Here is a 13,811-nt window from a genome sequence, read left to right as displayed (position 1 = left end):
TTATTTATTTATGAATTTTTCGGGTTTACGAAAAAAAATACAAATAAAAAATTATTTCTTTATTTCTCCCCTTCTCCATCCAGACGCTGCACTTTGAAAAGAGATAAACGTCGGAAAAAGACTGTTTTTCCAGCAGCAGAGTTTCATTGGTTTTGGATCCATTTCACTGGGGAACGAATGGAAGAAGGTTCCCAGCAAGTCAGTAGGATGGATGGATGGAGGGAGGGAGGGAGGGAGGGAGGGAGGGAGGGAGGCAGGCAGGCAGGCTGGCTGGCTGGCAGGCAGAGAAGTGGACACTGCCCTTGGCTTCTCTGAGCAAGAAGAAAAATACAGAGTCCTTTTCCTTCTCTGCCCGCCCCGCCCGTCCCCGAACGGCCACGAACGGCCAAGCCTTATCTATAGGCCTTAGGCTGCAGGGGAGTAGTGTCCCCGGCAAGCGAGGGCGAGGGGCCAGGTGCCGTCCATTTCCGGTCCGGGAGCTGTCCAGGGCATCCTGGGCTGCTTCCCAGCATCCCCTGGCTGCCAGGCTTTCTGGCCAGCCGGCTGGAAGCAGTGCGCAGGAAGGGGCGGGGCATGCAAATACTAGAAAGAGGACAACGTGGGTATGCTAAGTGACGCCTAATGAGGCGACAGCCCAGGAGGACTCTGGGAGCCGGGAGAAGGCCTGTGGCCGGGACCTCCTTTCCACCGGCACATGATGAACTCTTGCTGGGAGTCTGAAAAAGAGGCGAAAGGGCGTCCAGCGACGGTGCAAGGGAAGACCCCGGTCCGGGTCAGCCAGGTGGATTTCTTCGGGAGGCGTTAATTCTGGCACCATTCTGGTTATCGCTTCTCGGCCTTTTGGCTAAGATCAAGTGTAGTATCTGTTCTTATCAGTTTAATATCTGATACGTCCTCTATCTGGGGACCATATATTAAATTGATTTTTGGAACAGGGAGATGGAATAGGAGCTTGCTCTGTCCACTCCACGCATCAACCTGGTATTGCAGTACCTCCAGGAATGGTGCACTTCCCCACCCGGGGAAAACAATGCTGTTGAAAAATAGACGAGAAAACGAGAGTAGCGCTCCACTACCAAACCCTGTAAAGTGGCGCTATTGTGTTTGCGTGTGAATAAAAGCAAACTGGTCACCGTGTCTTGCCTTATTTATGTATTTATTTGACTTATTTGCCGCACCCGGGCCGTGCGTTATTTATTTATGAATTTTTCGGGTTTACGAAAAAAAATACAAATAAAAAATTATTTCTTTATTTCTCCCCTTCTCCATCCAGACGCTGCACTTTGAAAAGAGATAAACGTCGGAAAAAGACTGTTTTTCCAGCAGCAGAGTTTCATTGGTTTTGGATCCATTTCACTGGGGAACGAATGGAAGAAGGTTCCCAGCAAGTCAGTAGGATGGATGGATGGAGGGAGGGAGGGAGGGAGGGAGGGAGGGAGGGAGGCAGGCAGGCAGGCTGGCTGGCTGGCAGGCAGAGAAGTGGACACTGCCCTTGGCTTCTCTGAGCAAGAAGAAAAATACAGAGTCCTTTTCCTTCTCTGCCCGCCCCGCCCGTCCCCGAACGGCCACGAACGGCCAAGCCTTATCTATAGGCCTTAGGCTGCAGGGGAGTAGTGTCCCCGGCAAGCGAGGGCGAGGGGCCAGGTGCCGTCCATTTCCGGTCCGGGAGCTGTCCAGGGCATCCTGGGCTGCTTCCCAGCATCCCCTGGCTGCCAGGCTTTCTGGCCAGCCGGCTGGAAGCAGTGCGCAGGAAGGGGCGGGGCATGCAAATACTAGAAAGAGGACAACGTGGGTATGCTAAGTGACGCCTAATGAGGCGACAGCCCAGGAGGACTCTGGGAGCCGGGAGAAGGCCTGTGGCCGGGACCTCCTTTCCACCGGCACATGATGAACTCTTGCTGGGAGTCTGAAAAAGAGGCGAAAGGGCGTCCAGCGACGGTGCAAGGGAAGACCCCGGTCCGGGTCAGCCAGGTGGATTTCTTCGGGAGGCGTTAATTCTGGCACCATTCTGGTTATCGCTTCTCGGCCTTTTGGCTAAGATCAAGTGTAGTATCTGTTCTTATCAGTTTAATATCTGATACGTCCTCTATCTGGGGACCATATATTAAATTGATTTTTGGAACAGGGAGATGGAATAGGAGCTTGCTCTGTCCACTCCACGCATCAACCTGGTATTGCAGTACCTCCAGGAATGGTGCACTTCCCCACCCGGGGAAAACAATGCTGTTGAAAAATAGACGAGAAAACGAGAGTAGCGCTCCACTACCAAACCCTGTAAAGTGGCGCTATTGTGTTTGCGTGTGAATAAAAGCAAACTGGTCACCGTGTCTTGCCTTATTTATGTATTTATTTGACTTATTTGCCGCACCCGGGCCGTGCGTTATTTATTTATGAATTTTTCGGGTTTACGAAAAAAAATACAAATAAAAAATTATTTCTTTATTTCTCCCCTTCTCCATCCAGACGCTGCACTTTGAAAAGAGACAAACGTCGGAAAAAGACTGTTTTTCCAGCAGCAGAGTTTCATTGGTTTTGGATCCATTTCACTGGGGAACGAATGGAAGAAGGTTCCCAGCAAGTCAGTAGGATGGATGGAGGGAGGGAGGCAGGGAGGGAGGGAGGGAGGGAGGGAGGCAGGCAGGCAGGCAGGCTGGCTGGCTGGCAGAGAAGTGGACACTGCCCTTGGCTTCTCTGAGCAAGAAGAAAAATACAGAGTCCTTTTCCTTCTCTGCCCGCCCCGAACGGCCACGAACGGCCAAGCCTTATCTATAGGCCTTAGGCTGCAGGGGAGTAGTGTCCCCGGCAAGCGAGGGCGAGGGGCCAGGTGCCGTCCATTTCCGGTCCGGGAGCTGTCCAGGGCATCCTGGGCTGCTTCCCAGCATCCCCTGGCTGCCAGGCTTTCTGGCCAGCCGGCTGGAAGCAGTGCGCAGGAAGGGGCGGGGCATGCAAATACTAGAAAGAGGACAACGTGGGTATGCTAAGTGACGCCTAATGAGGCGACAGCCCAGGAGGACTCTGGGAGCCGGGAGAAGGCCTGTGGCCGGGACCTCCTTTCCACCGGCACATGATGAACTCTTGCTGGGAGTCTGAAAAAGAGGCGAAAGGGCGTCCAGCGACGGTGCAAGGGAAGACCCCGGTCCGGGTCAGCCAGGTGGATTTCTTCGGGAGGCGTTAATTCTGGCACCATTCTGGTTATCGCTTCTCGGCCTTTTGGCTAAGATCAAGTGTAGTATCTGTTCTTATCAGTTTAATATCTGATACGTCCTCTATCTGGGGACCATATATTAAATTGATTTTTGGAACAGGGAGATGGAATAGGAGCTTGCTCTGTCCACTCCACGCATCAACCTGGTATTGCAGTACCTCCAGGAATGGTGCACTTCCCCACCCGGGGAAAACAATGCTGTTGAAAAATAGACGAGAAAACGAGAGTAGCGCTCCACTACCAAACCCTGTAAAGTGGCGCTATTGTGTTTGCGTGTGAATAAAAGCAAACTGGTCACCGTGTCTTGCCTTATTTATGTATTTATTTGACTTATTTGCCGCACCCGGGCCGTGCGTTATTTATTTATGAATTTTTCGGGTTTACGAAAAAAAATACAAATAAAAAATTATTTCTTTATTTCTCCCCTTCTCCATCCAGACGCTGCACTTTGAAAAGAGACAAACGTCGGAAAAAGACTGTTTTTCCAGCAGCAGAGTTTCATTGGTTTTGGATCCATTTCACTGGGGAACGAATGGAAGAAGGTTCCCAGCAAGTCAGTAGGATGGATGGATGGAGGGAGGGAGGGAGGGAGGGAGGGAGGGAGGGAGGCAGGCTGGCTGGCAGGCAGAGAAGTGGACACTGCCCTTGGCTTCTCTGAGCAAGAAGAAAAATACAGAGTCCTTTTCCTTCTCTGCCCGCCCCGCCCGTCCACGAACGGCCACGAACGGCCAAGCCTTATCTATAGGCCTTAGGCTGCAGGGGAGCAGTGTCCCCGGCAAGCGAGGGTGAGGGGCCGGCCATATCCGGTCAGGGAGCTGTCCAGGGCATCCTGGGCTGATTCCCAGCATCCCCTGGCTGCCAGGCTTTCTGGCCAGCCGTCTGGAAGCAGTGCGCAGGAAGGGGCGGGGCATGCAAATTCTAGAAAGAGGACAACGTGGGTATGCTAAGTGACGCCTGATGAGGCGACAGCCGAGGAGGACTCTGGGAGCCGGGAGAAGGCCTGAGGCCGGGGCCTCCTTTCCACCCAGACATACTGATCCCTTGCTGGGAGTCGGAAAAAGAGGCGGAAAGGCGGCCAGCGACGGTGCGAGGGAAGACCCAAGTCCGGGTGAGCCAGGTAGATTGCTTCGGGAGGCGTTGATTCTGAATGGGCCCGGGTTATCGCTTCTCGGCCTTTTGGCTAAGATCAAGTGTAGTTTCACTTGCCTCCCCTAGGGGAGGGCGGTCAGTTGGGATGTTCTCATTGAACTTTGTGTGTCAATGATATTCCCAATACGTAGAAACGAGATTCGGTTCCGGATCGACAATGACAGCAATGTCATTACGCATATGACAGTAATGTCATAACGTTTTTAGTAGCCTGGCATGCTGGACTGTTGGGCAGTACCCCAGTGGGGGCTGACTGGCAGACCGGCTGAATGGCGATTTTTTTCGTAGGTCAGCAGGCGAGACTGGGCTGCTGTGCCAACCGGCTTTGGCTGACAACCGGGCTGATGACCTTGGATGGAACGACAGGGCCGAACGGCATGGCTGGAAGGCTAAGTCGCCCCCCTGTCCAGGCGAACCCTCCTAGGTCCGACCGGCACAGACCGGCACAAGGCCAACCAGCTAATGGCTGTCTGCGGATTGGTTCCCCGCTTTCAGCTGGGCTGGTTGGCTGCTGGATGGAGGTAGTAGCAGGACAGACCGGGGTTGGCTGAAAAGATAAGCCATGCCTAGTACCCCCTGGGCAAGTAGGCCAGGCGAGACGGCTCGGTTGAAGGGCGAGGCCGGCGGGTGTGGCAGACTGGCCAGACCTGCTGACTGAGGGTGTGACGGGTAGGAAAAAAAAAAAAAAAAAAAAAAAAATCTGTTCTTATCAGTTTAATATCTGATACGTCCTCTATCTGGGGACCATATATTAAATTGATTTTTGGAACAGGGAGATGGAATAGGAGCTTGCTCTGTCCACTCCACGCATCAACCTGGTATTGCAGTACCTCCAGGAATGGTGCACTTCCCCACCCGGGGAAAACAATGCTGTTGAAAAATAGACGAGAAAACGAGAGTAGCGCTCCACTACCAAACCCTGTAAAGTGGCGCTATTGTGTTTGCGTGTGAATAAAAGCAAACTGGTCACCGTGTCTTGCCTTATTCATGTATTTATTTGACTTATTTGCCGCACCCGGGCCGTGCGTTATTTATTTATTTATTTATTAATTTTTCGGGTTTACGAAAAAAAATACAAATAAAAAATTATTTCTTTTTTTCTCCCCTTCTCCATCCAGACGCTGCACTTTGAAAAGAAACAAACGTCGGAAAAAGATTGTTTTTCCAGCAGCAGACTTTCAGTGATTTTGGATCCATTTCACTGGGGAACGAATGGAAGAAGGTTCCCAGCAAGTCAGTGGGAGGGAGGGAGGGAGGGAGGGAGGGAGGGAGGGAGGGAGGGAGGAAGTGGAGGGAGGCAGGCAGGCAGGCTGGCTGGCATGCAGGCTGGCAGAGAAGTGGACACTGCCCTTGGCTTCTCTGAGCAAGAAGAAAAATACAGAGTCCTTTTCCTTCTCTGCCCGCCCCGCCCGTCCACGAACGGCCACGAACGGCCAAGCCTTATCTATAGGCCTTAGGCTGCAGGGGAGTAGTGTCCCCGGCAAGCGAGGGCGAGGGGCCAGGTGCCGTCCATTTCCGGTCCGGGAGCTGTCCAGGGCATCCTGGGCTGCTTCCCAGCATCCCCTGGCTGCCAGGCTTTCTGGCCAGCCGGCTGGAAGCAGTGCGCAGGAAGGGGCGGGGCATGCAAATACTAGAAAGAGGACAACGTGGGTATGCTAAGTGACGCCTAATGAGGCGACAGCCCAGGAGGACTCTGGGAGCCGGGAGAAGGCCTGTGGCCGGGACCTCCTTTCCACCGGCACATGATGAACTCTTGCTGGGAGTCTGAAAAAGAGGCGAAAGGGCGTCCAGCGACGGTGCAAGGGAAGACCCCGGTCCGGGTCAGCCAGGTGGATTTCTTCGGGAGGCGTTAATTCTGGCACCATTCTGGTTATCGCTTCTCGGCCTTTTGGCTAAGATCAAGTGTAGTATCTGTTCTTATCAGTTTAATATCTGATACGTCCTCTATCTGGGGACCATATATTAAATTGATTTTTGGAACAGGGAGATGGAATAGGAGCTTGCTCTGTCCACTCCACGCATCAACCTGGTATTGCAGTACCTCCAGGAATGGTGCACTTCCCCACCCGGGGAAAACAATGCTGTTGAAAAATAGACGAGAAAACGAGAGTAGCGCTCCACTACCAAACCCTGTAAAGTGGCGCTATTGTGTTTGCGTGTGAATAAAAGCAAACTGGTCACTGTGTCTTGCCTTATTTATGTATTTATTTGACTTATTTGCCGCACCCGGGCCGTGCGTTATTTATTTATGAATTTTTCGGGTTTACGAAAAAAAATACAAATAAAAAATTATTTCTTTATTTCTCCCCTTCTCCATCCAGACGCTGCACTTTGAAAAGAGACAAACGTCGGAAAAAGACTGTTTTTCCAGCAGCAGAGTTTCATTGGTTTTGGATCCATTTCACTGGGGAACGAATGGAAGAAGGTTCCCAGCAAGTCAGTAGGATGGATGGAGGGAGGGAGGCAGGGAGGGAGGGAGGCAGGCAGGCAGGCAGGCTGGCTGGCTGGCAGAGAAGTGGACACTGCCCTTGGCTTCTCTGAGCAAGAAGAAAAATACAGAGTCCTTTTCCTTCTCTGCCCGCCCCGCCCGTCCCCGAACGGCCACGAACGGCCAAGCCTTATCTATAGGCCTTAGGCTGCAGGGGAGTAGTGTCCCCGGCAAGCGAGGGCGAGGGGCCAGGTGCCGTCCATTTCCGGTCCGGGAGCTGTCCAGGGCATCCTGGGCTGCTTCCCAGCATCCCCTGGCTGCCAGGCTTTCTGGCCAGCCGGCTGGAAGCAGTGCGCAGGAAGGGGCGGGGCATGCAAATACTAGAAAGAGGACAACGTGGGTATGCTAAGTGACGCCTAATGAGGCGACAGCCCAGGAGGACTCTGGGAGCCGGGAGAAGGCCTGTGGCCGGGACCTCCTTTCCACCGGCACATGATGAACTCTTGCTGGGAGTCTGAAAAAGAGGCGAAAGGGCGTCCAGCGACGGTGCAAGGGAAGACCCCGGTCCGGGTCAGCCAGGTGGATTTCTTCGGGAGGCGTTAATTCTGGCACCATTCTGGTTATCGCTTCTCGGCCTTTTGGCTAAGATCAAGTGTAGTATCTGTTCTTATCAGTTTAATATCTGATACGTCCTCTATCTGGGGACCATATATTAAATTGATTTTTGGAACAGGGAGATGGAATAGGAGCTTGCTCTGTCCACTCCACGCATCAACCTGGTATTGCAGTACCTCCAGGAATGGTGCACTTCCCCACCCGGGGAAAACAATGCTGTTGAAAAATAGACGAGAAAACGAGAGTAGCGCTCCACTACCAAACCCTGTAAAGTGGCGCTATTGTGTTTGCGTGTGAATAAAAGCAAACTGGTCACCGTGTCTTGCCTTATTTATGTATTTATTTGACTTATTTGCCGCACCCGGGCCGTGCGTTATTTATTTATGAATTTTTCGGGTTTACGAAAAAAAATACAAATAAAAAATTATTTCTTTATTTCTCCCCTTCTCCATCCAGACGCTGCACTTTGAAAAGAGACAAACGTCGGAAAAAGACTGTTTTTCCAGCAGCAGAGTTTCATTGGTTTTGGATCCATTTCACTGGGGAACGAATGGAAGAAGGTTCCCAGCAAGTCAGTAGGATGGATGGATGGAGGGAGGGAGGGAGGGAGGGAGGGAGGGAGGGAGGCAGGCAGGCAGGCTGGCTGGCTGGCAGGCAGAGAAGTGGACACTGCCCTTGGCTTCTCTGAGCAAGAAGAAAAATACAGAGTCCTTTTCCTTCTCTGCCCGCCCCGCCCGTCCCCGAACGGCCACGAACGGCCAAGCCTTATCTATAGGCCTTAGGCTGCAGGGGAGTAGTGTCCCCGGCAAGCGAGGGCGAGGGGCCAGGTGCCGTCCATTTCCGGTCCGGGAGCTGTCCAGGGCATCCTGGGCTGCTTCCCAGCATCCCCTGGCTGCCAGGCTTTCTGGCCAGCCGGCTGGAAGCAGTGCGCAGGAAGGGGCGGGGCATGCAAATACTAGAAAGAGGACAAAGTGGGTATGCTAAGTGACGCCTAATGAGGCGACAGCCCAGGAGGACTCTGGGAGCCGGGAGAAGGCCTGTGGCCGGGACCTCCTTTCCACCGGCACATGATGAACTCTTGCTGGGAGTCTGAAAAAGAGGCGAAAGGGCGTCCAGCGACGGTGCAAGGGAAGACCCCGGTCCGGGTCAGCCAGGTGGATTTCTTCGGGAGGCGTTAATTCTGGCACCATTCTGGTTATCGCTTCTCGGCCTTTTGGCTAAGATCAAGTGTAGTATCTGTTCTTATCAGTTTAATATCTGATACGTCCTCTATCTGGGGACCATATATTAAATTGATTTTTGGAACAGGGAGATGGAATAGGAGCTTGCTCTGTCCACTCCACGCATCAACCTGGTATTGCAGTACCTCCAGGAATGGTGCACTTCCCCACCCGGGGAAAACAATGCTGTTGAAAAATAGACGAGAAAACGAGAGTAGCGCTCCACTACCAAACCCTGTAAAGTGGCGCTATTGTGTTTGCGTGTGAATAAAAGCAAACTGGTCACCGTGTCTTGCCTTATTTATGTATTTATTTGACTTATTTGCCGCACCCGGGCCGTGCGTTATTTATTTATGAATTTTTCGGGTTTACGAAAAAAAATACAAATAAAAAATTATTTCTTTATTTCTCCCCTTCTCCATCCAGACGCTGCACTTTGAAAAGAGACAAACGTCGGAAAAAGACTGTTTTTCCAGCAGCAGAGTTTCATTGGTTTTGGATCCATTTCACTGGGGAACGAATGGAAGAAGGTTCCCAGCAAGTCAGTAGGATGGATGGAGGGAGGGAGGCAGGGAGGGAGGGAGGGAGGGAGGGAGGCAGGCAGGCAGGCAGGCTGGCTGGCTGGCAGAGAAGTGGACACTGCCCTTGGCTTCTCTGAGCAAGAAGAAAAATACAGAGTCCTTTTCCTTCTCTGCCCGCCCCGCCCGTCCCCGAACGGCCACGAACGGCCAAGCCTTATCTATAGGCCTTAGGCTGCAGGGGAGTAGTGTCCCCGGCAAGCGAGGGCGAGGGGCCAGGTGCCGTCCATTTCCGGTCCGGGAGCTGTCCAGGGCATCCTGGGCTGCTTCCCAGCATCCCCTGGCTGCCAGGCTTTCTGGCCAGCCGGCTGGAAGCAGTGCGCAGGAAGGGGCGGGGCATGCAAATACTAGAAAGAGGACAACGTGGGTATGCTAAGTGACGCCTAATGAGGCGACAGCCCAGGAGGACTCTGGGAGCCGGGAGAAGGCCTGTGGCCGGGACCTCCTTTCCACCGGCACATGATGAACTCTTGCTGGGAGTCTGAAAAAGAGGCGAAAGGGCGTCCAGCGACGGTGCAAGGGAAGACCCCGGTCCGGGTCAGCCAGGTGGATTTCTTCGGGAGGCGTTAATTCTGGCACCATTCTGGTTATCGCTTCTCGGCCTTTTGGCTAAGATCAAGTGTAGTATCTGTTCTTATCAGTTTAATATCTGATACGTCCTCTATCTGGGGACCATATATTAAATTGATTTTTGGAACAGGGAGATGGAATAGGAGCTTGCTCTGTCCACTCCACGCATCAACCTGGTATTGCAGTACCTCCAGGAATGGTGCACTTCCCCACCCGGGGAAAACAACAATGCTGTTGAAAAATAGACGAGAAAACGAGAGTAGCGCTCCACTACCAAACCCTGTAAAGTGGCGCTATTGTGTTTGCGTGTGAATAAAAGCAAACTGGTCACCGTGTCTTGCCTTATTTATGTATTTATTTGACTTATTTGCCGCACCCGGGCCGTGCGTTATTTATTTATGAATTTTTCGGGTTTACGAAAAAAAATACAAATAAAAAATTATTTCTTTATTTCTCCCCTTCTCCATCCAGACGCTGCACTTTGAAAAGAGATAAACGTCGGAAAAAGACTGTTTTTCCAGCAGCAGAGTTTCATTGGTTTTGGATCCATTTCACTGGGGAACGAATGGAAGAAGGTTCCCAGCAAGTCAGTAGGATGGATGGATGGAGGGAGGGAGGGAGGGAGGGAGGGAGGGAGGGAGGCAGGCAGGCAGGCTGGCTGGCTGGCAGGCAGAGAAGTGGACACTGCCCTTGGCTTCTCTGAGCAAGAAGAAAAATACAGAGTCCTTTTCCTTCTCTGCCCGCCCCGCCCGTCCCCGAACGGCCACGAACGGCCAAGCCTTATCTATAGGCCTTAGGCTGCAGGGGAGTAGTGTCCCCGGCAAGCGAGGGCGAGGGGCCAGGTGCCGTCCATTTCCGGTCCGGGAGCTGTCCAGGGCATCCTGGGCTGCTTCCCAGCATCCCCTGGCTGCCAGGCTTTCTGGCCAGCCGGCTGGAAGCAGTGCGCAGGAAGGGGCGGGGCATGCAAATACTAGAAAGAGGACAACGTGGGTATGCTAAGTGACGCCTAATGAGGCGACAGCCCAGGAGGACTCTGGGAGCCGGGAGAAGGCCTGTGGCCGGGACCTCCTTTCCACCGGCACATGATGAACTCTTGCTGGGAGTCTGAAAAAGAGGCGAAAGGGCGTCCAGCGACGGTGCAAGGGAAGACCCCGGTCCGGGTCAGCCAGGTGGATTTCTTCGGGAGGCGTTAATTCTGGCACCATTCTGGTTATCGCTTCTCGGCCTTTTGGCTAAGATCAAGTGTAGTATCTGTTCTTATCAGTTTAATATCTGATACGTCCTCTATCTGGGGACCATATATTAAATTGATTTTTGGAACAGGGAGATGGAATAGGAGCTTGCTCTGTCCACTCCACGCATCAACCTGGTATTGCAGTACCTCCAGGAATGGTGCACTTCCCCACCCGGGGAAAACAATGCTGTTGAAAAATAGACGAGAAAACGAGAGTAGCGCTCCACTACCAAACCCTGTAAAGTGGCGCTATTGTGTTTGCGTGTGAATAAAAGCAAACTGGTCACCGTGTCTTGCCTTATTTATGTATTTATTTGACTTATTTGCCGCACCCGGGCCGTGCGTTATTTATTTATGAATTTTTCGGGTTTACGAAAAAAAATACAAATAAAAAATTATTTCTTTATTTCTCCCCTTCTCCATCCAGACGCTGCACTTTGAAAAGAGACAAACGTCGGAAAAAGACTGTTTTTCCAGCAGCAGAGTTTCATTGGTTTTGGATCCATTTCACTGGGGAACGAATGGAAGAAGGTTCCCAGCAAGTCAGTAGGATGGATGGAGGGAGGGAGGCAGGGAGGGAGGGAGGGAGGGAGGGAGGCAGGCAGGCAGGCAGGCTGGCTGGCTGGCAGAGAAGTGGACACTGCCCTTGGCTTCTCTGAGCAAGAAGAAAAATACAGAGTCCTTTTCCTTCTCTGCCCGCCCCGAACGGCCACGAACGGCCAAGCCTTATCTATAGGCCTTAGGCTGCAGGGGAGTAGTGTCCCCGGCAAGCGAGGGCGAGGGGCCAGGTGCCGTCCATTTCCGGTCCGGGAGCTGTCCAGGGCATCCTGGGCTGCTTCCCAGCATCCCCTGGCTGCCAGGCTTTCTGGCCAGCCGGCTGGAAGCAGTGCGCAGGAAGGGGCGGGGCATGCAAATACTAGAAAGAGGACAACGTGGGTATGCTAAGTGACGCCTAATGAGGCGACAGCCCAGGAGGACTCTGGGAGCCGGGAGAAGGCCTGTGGCCGGGACCTCCTTTCCACCGGCACATGATGAACTCTTGCTGGGAGTCTGAAAAAGAGGCGAAAGGGCGTCCAGCGACGGTGCAAGGGAAGACCCCGGTCCGGGTCAGCCAGGTGGATTTCTTCGGGAGGCGTTAATTCTGGCACCATTCTGGTTATCGCTTCTCGGCCTTTTGGCTAAGATCAAGTGTAGTATCTGTTCTTATCAGTTTAATATCTGATACGTCCTCTATCTGGGGACCATATATTAAATTGATTTTTGGAACAGGGAGATGGAATAGGAGCTTGCTCTGTCCACTCCACGCATCAACCTGGTATTGCAGTACCTCCAGGAATGGTGCACTTCCCCACCCGGGGAAAACAATGCTGTTGAAAAATAGACGAGAAAACGAGAGTAGCGCTCCACTACCAAACCCTGTAAAGTGGCGCTATTGTGTTTGCGTGTGAATAAAAGCAAACTGGTCACTGTGTCTTGCCTTATTTATGTATTTATTTGACTTATTTGCCGCACCCGGGCCGTGCGTTATTTATTTATGAATTTTTCGGGTTTACGAAAAAAAATACAAATAAAAAATTATTTCTTTATTTCTCCCCTTCTCCATCCAGACGCTGCACTTTGAAAAGAGACAAACGTCGGAAAAAGACTGTTTTTCCAGCAGCAGACTTTCAGTGATTTTGGATCCATTTCACTGGGGAACGAATGGAAGAAGGTTCCCAGCAAGTCAGTGGGAGGGAGGGAGGGAGGGAGGGAGGAAGGGAGGGAGGGAGGAAGGGAGGGAGGGAGGCAGGCAGGCTGGCATGCAGGCTGGCAGAGAAGTGGACACTGCCCTTGGCTTCTCTGAGCAAGAAGAAAAATACAGAGTCCTTTTCCTTCTCTGCCCGCCCCGCCCGTCCACGAACGGCCACGAACGGCCAAGCCTTATCTATAGGCCTTAGGCTGCAGGGGAGCAGTGTCCCCGGCAAGCGAGGGTGAGGGGCCGGCCATATCCGGTCAGGGAGCTGTCCAGGGCATCCTGGGCTGATTCCCAGCATCCCCTGGCTGCCAGGCTTTCTGGCCAGCCGTCTGGAAGCAGTGCGCAGGAAGGGGCGGGGCATGCAAATTCTAGAAAGAGGACAACGTGGGTATGCTAAGTGACGCCTGATGAGGCGACAGCCGAGGAGGACTCTGGGAGCCGGGAGAAGGCCTGAGGCCGGGGCCTCCTTTCCACCCAGACATACTGATCCCTTGCTGGGAGTCGGAAAAAGAGGCGGAAAGGCGGCCAGCGACGGTGCGAGGGAAGACCCAAGTCCGGGTGAGCCAGGTAGATTGCTTCGGGAGGCGTTGATTCTGAATGGGCCCGGGTTATCGCTTCTCGGCCTTTTGGCTAAGATCAAGTGTAGTTTCACTTGCCTCCCCTAGGGGAGGGCGGTCAGTTGGGATGTTCTCATTGAACTTTGTGTGTCAATGATATTCCCAATACGTAGAAACGAGATTCGGTTCCGGATCGACAATGACAGCAATGTCATTACGCATATGACAGTAATGTCATAACGTTTTTAGTAGCCTGGCATGCTGGACTGTTGGGCAGTACCCCAGTGGGGGCTGACTGGCAGACCGGCTGAATGGCGATTTTTTTCGTAGGTCAGCAGGCGAGACTGGGCTGCTGTGCCAACCGGCTTTGGCTGACAACCGGGCTGATGACCTTGGATGGAACGACAGGGCCGAACGGCATGGCTGGAAGGCTAAGTCGCCCCCCTGTCCAGGCGAACCCTCCTAGGTCCGACCGGCACAGACCGGCACAAGGCCAACCAGCTAATGGCTGTCTGCGGAT

General features: G+C 52.8%; 11 non-coding genes and 1 pseudogene across 11 annotated transcripts; all 12 read left to right on the top strand.

The window, feature by feature from the left end:
- The first annotated feature begins 824 nt into the window (after positions 1-824).
- LOC144764985 (U2 spliceosomal RNA) lies at positions 825-1,015 on the top strand. Its single transcript, XR_013597005.1, has one exon. It is a non-coding gene; the product is annotated as a U2 spliceosomal RNA (small nuclear RNA).
- A 999-nt stretch (positions 1,016-2,014) lies between these two features.
- Positions 2,015-2,205, top strand: LOC144764973 (U2 spliceosomal RNA). The gene has a single exon (XR_013596994.1). It is a non-coding gene; the product is annotated as a U2 spliceosomal RNA (small nuclear RNA).
- Positions 2,206-3,194: 989 nt separating this feature from the next.
- Positions 3,195-3,385, top strand: LOC144764961 (U2 spliceosomal RNA). The gene has a single exon (XR_013596983.1). It is a non-coding gene; the product is annotated as a U2 spliceosomal RNA (small nuclear RNA).
- Positions 3,386-4,365: 980 nt separating this feature from the next.
- LOC144764504 (U2 spliceosomal RNA) lies at positions 4,366-4,556 on the top strand. The gene has a single exon (XR_013596574.1). It is a non-coding gene; the product is annotated as a U2 spliceosomal RNA (small nuclear RNA).
- A 441-nt stretch (positions 4,557-4,997) lies between these two features.
- LOC144764403 (U2 spliceosomal RNA) lies at positions 4,998-5,206 on the top strand (annotated as a pseudogene).
- A 1,020-nt stretch (positions 5,207-6,226) lies between these two features.
- Positions 6,227-6,417, top strand: LOC144764950 (U2 spliceosomal RNA). Its single transcript, XR_013596972.1, has one exon. It is a non-coding gene; the product is annotated as a U2 spliceosomal RNA (small nuclear RNA).
- A 987-nt stretch (positions 6,418-7,404) lies between these two features.
- On the top strand, positions 7,405-7,595 carry LOC144764938 (U2 spliceosomal RNA). The gene has a single exon (XR_013596961.1). It is a non-coding gene; the product is annotated as a U2 spliceosomal RNA (small nuclear RNA).
- A 999-nt stretch (positions 7,596-8,594) lies between these two features.
- LOC144764926 (U2 spliceosomal RNA) lies at positions 8,595-8,785 on the top strand. Its single transcript, XR_013596950.1, has one exon. It is a non-coding gene; the product is annotated as a U2 spliceosomal RNA (small nuclear RNA).
- A 999-nt stretch (positions 8,786-9,784) lies between these two features.
- Positions 9,785-9,975, top strand: LOC144764915 (U2 spliceosomal RNA). The gene has a single exon (XR_013596939.1). It is a non-coding gene; the product is annotated as a U2 spliceosomal RNA (small nuclear RNA).
- Positions 9,976-10,977: 1,002 nt separating this feature from the next.
- Positions 10,978-11,168, top strand: LOC144764903 (U2 spliceosomal RNA). Its single transcript, XR_013596928.1, has one exon. It is a non-coding gene; the product is annotated as a U2 spliceosomal RNA (small nuclear RNA).
- A 989-nt stretch (positions 11,169-12,157) lies between these two features.
- LOC144764891 (U2 spliceosomal RNA) lies at positions 12,158-12,348 on the top strand. Its single transcript, XR_013596917.1, has one exon. It is a non-coding gene; the product is annotated as a U2 spliceosomal RNA (small nuclear RNA).
- Positions 12,349-13,344: 996 nt separating this feature from the next.
- Positions 13,345-13,535, top strand: LOC144764503 (U2 spliceosomal RNA). The gene has a single exon (XR_013596573.1). It is a non-coding gene; the product is annotated as a U2 spliceosomal RNA (small nuclear RNA).
- Positions 13,536-13,811: the final 276 nt, after the last annotated feature.

The sequence above is a fragment of the Lissotriton helveticus genome, chromosome 6 (genome assembly GCF_964261635.1).
Source record: "Lissotriton helveticus chromosome 6, aLisHel1.1, whole genome shotgun sequence".
Classification (NCBI taxonomy): Eukaryota; Metazoa; Chordata; class Amphibia; order Caudata; family Salamandridae; genus Lissotriton; species Lissotriton helveticus.
This window is presented reverse-complemented; position numbering and strand designations above follow the sequence as displayed.